This window comes from Marmota flaviventris, chromosome 1 (genome assembly GCF_047511675.1).
Source record: "Marmota flaviventris isolate mMarFla1 chromosome 1, mMarFla1.hap1, whole genome shotgun sequence".
Taxonomy (NCBI): Eukaryota; Metazoa; Chordata; class Mammalia; order Rodentia; family Sciuridae; genus Marmota; species Marmota flaviventris.
In genome coordinates this window covers 197,938,735-197,947,856 of record NC_092498.1, presented here as the reverse complement: position 1 = coordinate 197,947,856, position 9,122 = coordinate 197,938,735, and the positions used below count along the sequence as shown (strand labels likewise).

The window sequence follows — 9,122 nt, the reverse complement described above, 5'->3', positions numbered from 1 at the left end:
CCAACAGCAATGGTAAGTATTATCTGGAGTTGGAGAGATGAAGTGGATTGAGAGGTCTATCAGAGAATAAAAATGGTGAAACAGGCAGATTAGCTGTTGTCTGGCTAGGTGAAGTGGCTGCTTAGAAATCAGGCTGTTTGCCTAATTAGGGCAAAGGAAACTTAATAAGTCAGAAAACAGGTTAGTAGGCAGGAAGAGAAAGAGAAGAGAGAAAATGCAGAAGGTTCTAACCAGGAAAGTAGAGGAGATTTAATTTTTAATCCAATTTGCAATCTACATTATTATATGGGACTACAACAATAATTTCGGGATTGAGACTGTTTATTTCAAAATGACCAGAGTATCTTTCATGAGCAGTGAATGACCTGAAAGTAAACGACTCAGTAAATTTTTATCCAGAGGCAGAAAAAAAAAAATTTCTCCCACCCAGCAAACTTTGAAAAGATGGAAGACAGAGTGAAATTGGTTCATGGCTATGCCTACAAGTTTTGTTTCACTCAGTGCTTTGGTGCTAAGCAGATTCAAGGGAGAGCCTTGGATCTGCATATCAGCTCCAATTTACCCTTTAATAATGTTTCCACTGAGTTCCTTTGTCTGATGCTACAAGGCATAATGGGATTATCTTCTAAGTGCTAATCCTCTCAAGAATCTTGGACAACCCAGTGCTGTTAACAGCCTCCTGAAGATCAGCCCCACTGTGTCCAGTGCTCCTGCTGTGCAATAGTTCAAAGATTGCCCATTTGTAGAAGACACTTGCTAGTTCTTCTTTCCTTTGGACAGACACTAGCAGCAAAGGAATCACCACTGCAGGTGGTGTTTCATGGCAGCTACAACACTAACAGATATTTTCATATCCCATGCACATCAGAGTGAGGACAAAGCCTGACTTGGAACAGTTGTGGGTCTTGCATTGTCTTCCATGCCCAAGGAAGCTATAAACATGGAGATCTAATAAGAGTTGGGCAGTTCTTGGTCCAGTAGAGAACTAAGCAAACAGACAATCTTATTAGGTGCCAGGCATTAAACATGAGGGTGATTGTGGGAGACAGAGGAGTAGGAAGACCCAAGTATCTTTCTCATTATATCTTTCCTGGAATCTTCTTTTTGGTTTAACTTACATCTGATATACCAGCTACAGTAAAATTTCTTGCAACCCCGATACATGAAATCTTCCTTTAAGGCTCTTTCTAAACTTGATGCAGTGACGGACACCTGTAATCCCAGCAACTCGGCTGAGGCAGGAGGACCACAAGTTCAAAGCAAGCCTCAGCAAATTAGTGAAGCCCTAAGCAACTAATCAAGATGCTGTTTTAAAATAAAAATGGTTGGGAATGAAGATGAGCTCAATACTTGAGCCTCCAACACTTGTAATAAAACTCAGTAAGCTTTTCTCTCCTCTGGGTATAGAGATTCTAGGTATATAGCGAAGAATTATGAAAGGGAGTTATGTGGTCTAACAGTAGATTACTGACAGGTGAGTTATGAGTGGGACCCAGCATCTAAATACAGGTATTCAGGCAAGCTGCCTCCACGTTGCCCTAGTTCTTCGATGCTGGAAGGGCAGCATCTCATCCTGGGTGGCTAGGAAACACCTAAGTTATTGTCTCATCAGGCTGCCTTAGCTATCTTATTGCCAATATGGACCTTTGATCTTGAATTCTCTGTAGCCTCAGTGAAACACTGAATACCAACCCCAGGCCAGCAGTATAAATCTAGCTAGCAGAGCCTCACAATTCTGTCCTCACAAGATTGTATCAATGCTTTTAACGGCTGTATTGAGGTATAATTACATTCCATAAGTGTGTGGCAATTTTTAGAAATTTATGGAGTTGCTAGATCACCACCACAATCCATTCTTAGGCTATTTCTGTCATCCTGAAAGATGCTTACCTGTCTCTTGAAAACTCTTTTTCCCTAACCCCAGGCTCAAGCAACCACTAGCCCAATCTGCCTCTAGATTTTTTTTGTTTCTGGATATTTCATGTAAATGGAATCAAAGAACGTGTGCTCTCTTGCATTTGGCTCCTTCTGCTGAACATAATGTTTTGAAGTTGAGTCATGTCAGAAGTTGGGTCTATTTAACTGCTGAACACTGTTCTCTGGTATGCTTCGAATGGCCATACTCTCTGAACTCCTAAGTGAGATACATGATCTGACAAAAATTGTTTTTCTGATTTTTCAAGGGATTAGAATATTTCAAGCTGAAACTTGCTTGGGCAGTGGCTATACGTATGGTATAAAAACACTCTTCCTCCTTTACTAATAGAGTTTGACATATAGCTGCTCAAAAATATTAATGTCACCATTTAGCCAAAGTCACTTGGCCAGTTCAAAATACATTCCCATGCCTATGCAGCTGATGTGGGCGGAGACAGGGGACCATGATATTAGGATGGGAGGGGTTTGTATAATTTTTGAACTGGTAAGTACCAGAACCTCTTTAAAACACACAGAGACAAATACATCCCTAGATAGACACAAGCAAAACAACAAACTTGCATATACACAACTCCAAACACACATAAATAGTGCTTTCTTTTAGCATTAGTCCTCAAAATGCAGAGTATATTGACTTAACTTAAACTAAAAATTATAATCTTTTCGTTTCAAAAGATTATCAAATGCAAGGCATTACTCTTCTTAGAATGAACAAGTATTAGATACTCATAAAAATAGGTTCTGGGGTTAGCTAACTTTACTTAGCATTATATTCTCCAACTCCATCCATTTATCTGCAAATGCCATGATTTTATTCTCTTTTATTGCTGAGTAATATTCCATTGTGTATATATACCACATTTTCTTTATCCATTTATATACTGAAGGGCATCTAGGTTGGTTCCACAGTTTAGCTACTATTAATTGTGCTGCAATAGACATTGATGTGGCTGTGTCCCTATAGTATGCTGTTTTTAAGTCCTTTGGGTATAGACTAAGGAGTGGGATAGCTGAGTCAAAAGGTGGTTCCATTCCCAGTTTCCCATACTGCTTGATATAAGGAGGCTGATTCATAATGGGGTTGGGAGGGGGAGCATGGGAAGATTAGACAAACTCTAGATAGGACAAAGGGGAGGCAAGGGGGTAAAAAAAGATGATAGAATGAGATGGACATCATTACCCTAAGTACACGAATGAAGACACAAATTATGTGAATATACTTTTATACAACCAGAGATATGAAAAATTGTGCTCTCTATGTGTAATATGAGTTATAATGCATTCTGCTGTCATATATAACAAATTAGAATAAAATATTTTTAAAAATAAGTTCTGTGTAGTAAGGGTCTTAAATGTGTAAATCTTAGCTAAACAAATTATCAGAAAACAAGTGCACTTTTTGTATCATTTATTCCCCTTGTTTATTGCCCACATTTCTAACAGTAATTACATTAAAGAGAAGATAATAGAAGCAAGCTAGCTAAATCCATCCATCTATCTCTCTATCTATCATCTGTCTGTTATGATCATCTCTACTCTATATGTGTTGCCATATGACCCAGCTATTCTACTCCTCAGTATTTATCCAAAGGAACTGAAATCAGCTATCACTATAGTGATAGATGCATATCAAAATTTACAGTAGCACAATTCACAATAGCCAAGTTATGAAACCAGCCTAGGTATCCATTAACAAATGAGTGGATAAAGAAAATCAATCCCCTCCCCCTCTCTCACACACACTCACATACTGGAATTCTATTAAGCCAGAAAGAAAAATGTAATTATGTCATTTGTGGGTAATGAAACTAGAAAACAACATACTAAGTGAAATGAGACTTAGAAAGTCAAGAGTCATGTTTTCTCTCATATGTGAAAGGTAGAGAGAGGAAAAAAAAGAATAAAAAAGGGGGATATCATGAGAATAGAAAGGAGATCAGTTGATGAGAGGTAGGGGATCAAAAGAGAGGAAGGAAAAGAGAAAAGAGACTATAAAATAAAATCAAACAAATTATGTTATATGCACGTATTAATATAACACAACAAATTCCATTTTCATGTGTAATTATTGTGCACTAATCAAAAAATACAGACATGTAAATAAATAGAAGACCAGAACAGTAGGAGGATAGTGGGAGGGAGGAGAGGAAGGAAAGAAGAGCTGGGGAATTCATGGGAGCAAATGATGTTGTGTGCACATGTGAAGTCACAATGAATCCCACTTTGCTATAAACTATAGTGCACTAATAAAAACAAAAAAGAGTTGCACAGTATTTAATATGCTCATGTACTTATTTATTTTACATTCTCCTTAAATTTATATTGTTTTTGATTTTCTGAATATTTCCTCTTTTGTAGACATTTAGATCATGTGCAATCTTCTGAGCCAAACTTTTATTAGCTTTCTTGTGTATGAACTATTTTCATGAGAGAGAATATTTCTCTAAACTGTATTACCTAATGGGTAAATGATGAACAGTGACTCAGAAAAGTTAATATCTTCATAGAGGTTTAAATTGCCTTCTTAAAAGGTTGCACCAATTTACGACTCCACCAGTTGTCTAAGTGAGCTCCATGTCCCCAATCACCATTATTTACATTTCTTTTAATTTATTGCTGATTTTATGTTCTTTTTCATTTGCATTTTTTTTTCAATTTTTCTGAATCTCCTCATAGAAATGCTGGGCATAAGTATTTTCCCCTTGGTTTTTGGTTTCAACTTCATATGATTTGTCCGGGCTTATATTAATAGCTTGTCTTTCCTCAGTTGATTAGCAGAAGCTCTTAAATATTTGGATTAATATACATATTACAAATAATTTTCTCCCAATCTGTCACTATATGATTGTTGTGGTGGGAATTATTTCAGTATAAATTATTTTCAAAGTAATTTTCCTCATTATCAAGTTTAAAGGAAAACTTTAATCTTTTTTCCATATTTTTATTGGTACACTACTGACACATAATAGTGCAGTTTGTTGTTGCTTATTAATACAAACAAACAGTATAACAATATAATTTTTTCAGTGTAGCTCCCCAGTATTTCCCCTTGCCCTCCCCTCCTTCAGCCCCCTCTGTTCCCTTTCCTTTATTTTTCTGGTCTTTTATTTTCATGAGATTTCCCCCTCATCTTTTTTCCCCTCTTTGCTCTCAAGCTTCCACATGTGAGAAATAACAAATGACCCTTGACCTTCTGAGTTAACATAATGTTCTCAAGTTCCATCCATTTTCCTGCAAATAACAAAATTTCATCCTTCTTTGTAATTGAATAAAACTCCATTGTGCGTGCATGTGTGTGTGTGTGTGTGTGTGTGTGTGTGTGTGTGTACATTTTCTTTATCTGTTTAATCCATGGATAGATACCTAGATTGGTTCCATAGTTTGGCTATTGTGAATTGTGGTGCTATAAACATTGGTCTGCACGTGTCACTGTAGTTTAATGACTTTAATTCTTTAGGATAAATACCAAGGAGTGGTATAGCTGGGTCACATGGTGGTTCTATGCCTAGTCTTTTGAAAAACCTCCACACTGATTTTCCTATTGGTTGTACTGATTTACAATCCCATGAACAGCATTGAAATGTTCCTTTTTCTCCACATCCTCTCTAGCATTGATTATCATTTTTATTTTTGATGACTGCCCTTCTGACTGGTGTGAGATAAAATCTCAGTGTGGTTTGGATTTGGATTTTCCTAATTGCTAATGATGTTAACATTTTTTTTTCATATATTTGCTGGTCATTTGTGTTTCTTTTTTTTTTTTTTAGAAGTGTCTTTTTTAGTTTATTTGTTTATTGATTAATTGGTTTATTTGTGATTTTTGTGTTGAGTTTTTTTAGTTTTTAATATACTCTAGATATTAATCCTCTGTCAAAAGAGTGTTAGCAAAGATTTTCTCCCATTCTGTAGGTTCTCTCTTCACATCCTTTAACTGTTTTGTGTGCTGTACTGGAGCTTTTTAATTTGATGCCATTCCATTTATTAACTCTTGATATTATTTCCTGAGCTTTAGGAGTCCTACTAAAGAAGTCCTTTTTTCTATGTTGGAGTGTTGACTCTATATTTTCTTCTAGGAGTTGCAAAGTCTCTGGCCTAACTCCTAGGTATTTAACCTATTTTGAGTTGATTTTTGTGCAGGGTGAGAGATGGGGATATTGATAAACAGTTTTCTCAGCATCATTTGTTAACCAGGCTGTCTTTTCTCCAATACATGTTTTTGGCTCCTTTGTCAAGGATCAACCCCACTGTGACTGTGTGGGTCTGTCTCTGTGTCTTCTGTTCTTTCCAGTTTGTCATTTTAATGCCAGAATATGTTTATTTTAAAACCAGTTTTGGTTACTATAGCTGTGCAGTATAATTTAAAGTCAGGTATGGTGATGCCTCCAGCATTGCTTTTCTTGCTTAAAATGGCTTTGGCTATTCTGGATCCCATATTCTTCCAACTGAGTTTTAGGATTCCTTTTTTTTTCTAGTTCTGTGAAGAATGTCTTTGATATTTTAATGGGACTTTAACTGAATCAATGCATTGCTTTCACTAGTATGGCTATTTTTTTTTATTTTTATTTTTTTTATTGGATGTTCAAAACATTACAAAGCTCTTGACATATCATATTTCATACATTAGATTCAAGTGGGTTATGAACTCCCATTTTTACCCCAAATACAGATTGCAGAATCACATCGGTTACACATCCACATTTTTACATAATGCCATGTTAGTAACTGTTGTATTCTGCTACCTTTCCTATCCTCTACTATCCCCCCTCCCCTCCCCTCCCATCTTCTCTCTCTACCCCATCTATTGTAATTCATTTCTCTCCTTGTTTATTTTCCCATTCCCCTCACAACCTCTTATATGTAATTTTGTATAACAATGAGGGTCTCCTTCCATTTCCATGCAATTTCCCTTTTCTCTCCCTTTCCCTCCTACCTCATGTCTCTGTTTAAGGTTAATCTTTTCCTCCTGCTCTTCCTCCCTGCTCTGTTCTTAGTTGCTCTCCTTATATCAAAGAAGACATTTGGCATTTGTTTTTTAGGGATTGGCTAGCTTCACTTAGCATAATCTGCTCTAGTGCCATCCATTTCACTGCAAATTCCATGATTTTGTCATTTTTTAGTGCTGCGTAATACTCCATGGTGTATAAATGCCACTTCTTTTTTATCCATTCATCTATTGAAGGGCATCTGGGTTGGTTCCACAGTCTAGCTATTGTGAATTGTGCTGCTATGAACATCGATGTGGCAGTATCCCTGTAGTACGCTTTTTTAAGGTCTTCAGGGAATAGTCCGAGAAAGGCAATAGCTGGGTCAAATGGTGGTTCCATTCCCAGCTTTCCCAGGAATCTCCATATTGCTTTCCAAATTGGCTGCACCAATTTGCAGTCCCACCAGCAATGTACAAGTGTACCCTTTTCCCCACATCCTCGCCAGCACTCTTTTAACTTTTGTTTATCATGAAAGATTTTTATTTCGTTGTCATACCTCAAGCTTAATTTTGCTAAATACAAAATTCTTGGTTGGCATCCATTGTCTTTCAGTGTTTGAAATACGTTGTTCCAGGATCTTCTCGCTTTCAGCGTCTCTGATGAAAAATCCGTTGTTAACCTTATTGGTTTACCCCTGAATGTAATCTGCCTCCTTTCTCTTGTAGCTTTTAATATTTTCTCTTTGTTCTGTATATTGGATATCTTCATAACAATGTGTCTTGGCGTTGGTCTACTGTGATTTTGTATGCTTAGTGTCCTGTATGCATCTAAAATTTGTATATCCATTTCCTTTTTTATTTCTGGAAAGTTTTCTATAATTATTTCATTCAGCAGGTTACTCATTCCCTTGGTTTGAACCTCTATACCTTCCTCTATCTGGATGACTCTTAAGTTTGGTTTTTTTATGTTATCCCATATCTCTTGGATGTTTTTCTCCTGATTTTTTACCAGCCTTTCTGAGTTGGCTAGACTCTTTTCAAGATGATATATTTTGTCTTCATTATCTGACGTTCTGGCTTCTACTTGCTCCACTCTGTTAGTGATACTCTCATTTGAGTTTTTAATTTGGTTTATAGTTTCCTACATTTCTAGAATTATTGTTTGATTTTTTTTATAATCTCTATCTCCTGATAAAGATGCTTAATTTCTTCTTTTATCTGTTTATGTAATTCATTTTCAATGTGTTCTTTCACTGTTTGAATTTGCTGTCTCATATCATCTTTAAGGTTCCATTGCATCTGTCTAAGGTATTCCTTGAGTTCTTTATTTGACCATTTTTCTGATGCCTCTAGGTCCTCCTGAATATTTAGGCTGTCCTGCATTGTTTGTACTCCTTTTCTTCCTTGCTTTTTCATGCTGCTCATGTTACTTCTTTTTCTGTTTGACTGCTGAGTTACTGTTTACTCCTATAAATTTATTTGATGCTTGGGAGGAAAGGTATTAGAAGGGAAGGGAAGAAGTCACTAAAGAGAATGAGAGTAAGCAGGTAGAATTCAAGGAAGGGGGAATAAGGAAATTGAAAAGAAATGAAAAGACATAAGAAAAAAATAGAAAATAAAAAAAGAAAAAAAATTTTAAAAAAAATAATAAAAAACAAATTAAAATTAAAAAATTTAAAAAACAACAAAAAAATGAAAATGAAAAAAACCTAAATAATAATAATAAAAAATTAATAAATGCAGTCTTAGAGTTTGATTAACTTCTCTTCCAGTAGGTGGAGCTGTGCCCACCAGGCCAAGCTTCTCCTCTCAATACGCGGGAACCAATCACTGTGCAGCAGCTCCTTCTCCCAGACTGGGCGGGTCTCCAATCCTGAGTGCCTAGGGCCTTCTCTTGTGTCTAGTAAAAATATGGAACACTTCACGAATTTGTGTGTCATCCTTGCGCAGGGGTCATGCTAATCTTCTCTATATCGTTCCAATTTTAGTATATGTGCTGCCAAATCGAGTACAGTATGGCTATTTTAACAATATTAATTCTGCCTATCCATGAACATGGGCGCTCTTTCCATCTTGTAGTGTCTTCTTAGATATTTTTATTCCACGTTTTATATTTAAAAACTCATCCTGAAATAATTTTGGATTTAGAGGAAAGTTACAAAGTTAGCTCATAGGCTTCTTGTGTGCTTTTCACCCAGTTTCTCCAAACTTAGCATCTTACATCATCATTAAACATTTGTTAAGAGTATAGAATGAACCT

At 36.2% G+C, this 9,122-nt stretch overlaps 1 non-coding gene across 1 annotated transcript; it reads right to left on the bottom strand.

Moving 5' to 3' along the window:
• Positions 1-8,767: 8,767 nt before the first annotated feature.
• On the bottom strand, positions 8,768-8,874 carry LOC114090428 (U6 spliceosomal RNA). Its single transcript, XR_003582351.1, has one exon. It is a non-coding gene; the product is annotated as a U6 spliceosomal RNA (small nuclear RNA).
• Between the last annotated feature and the right edge of the window lie 248 nt (positions 8,875-9,122).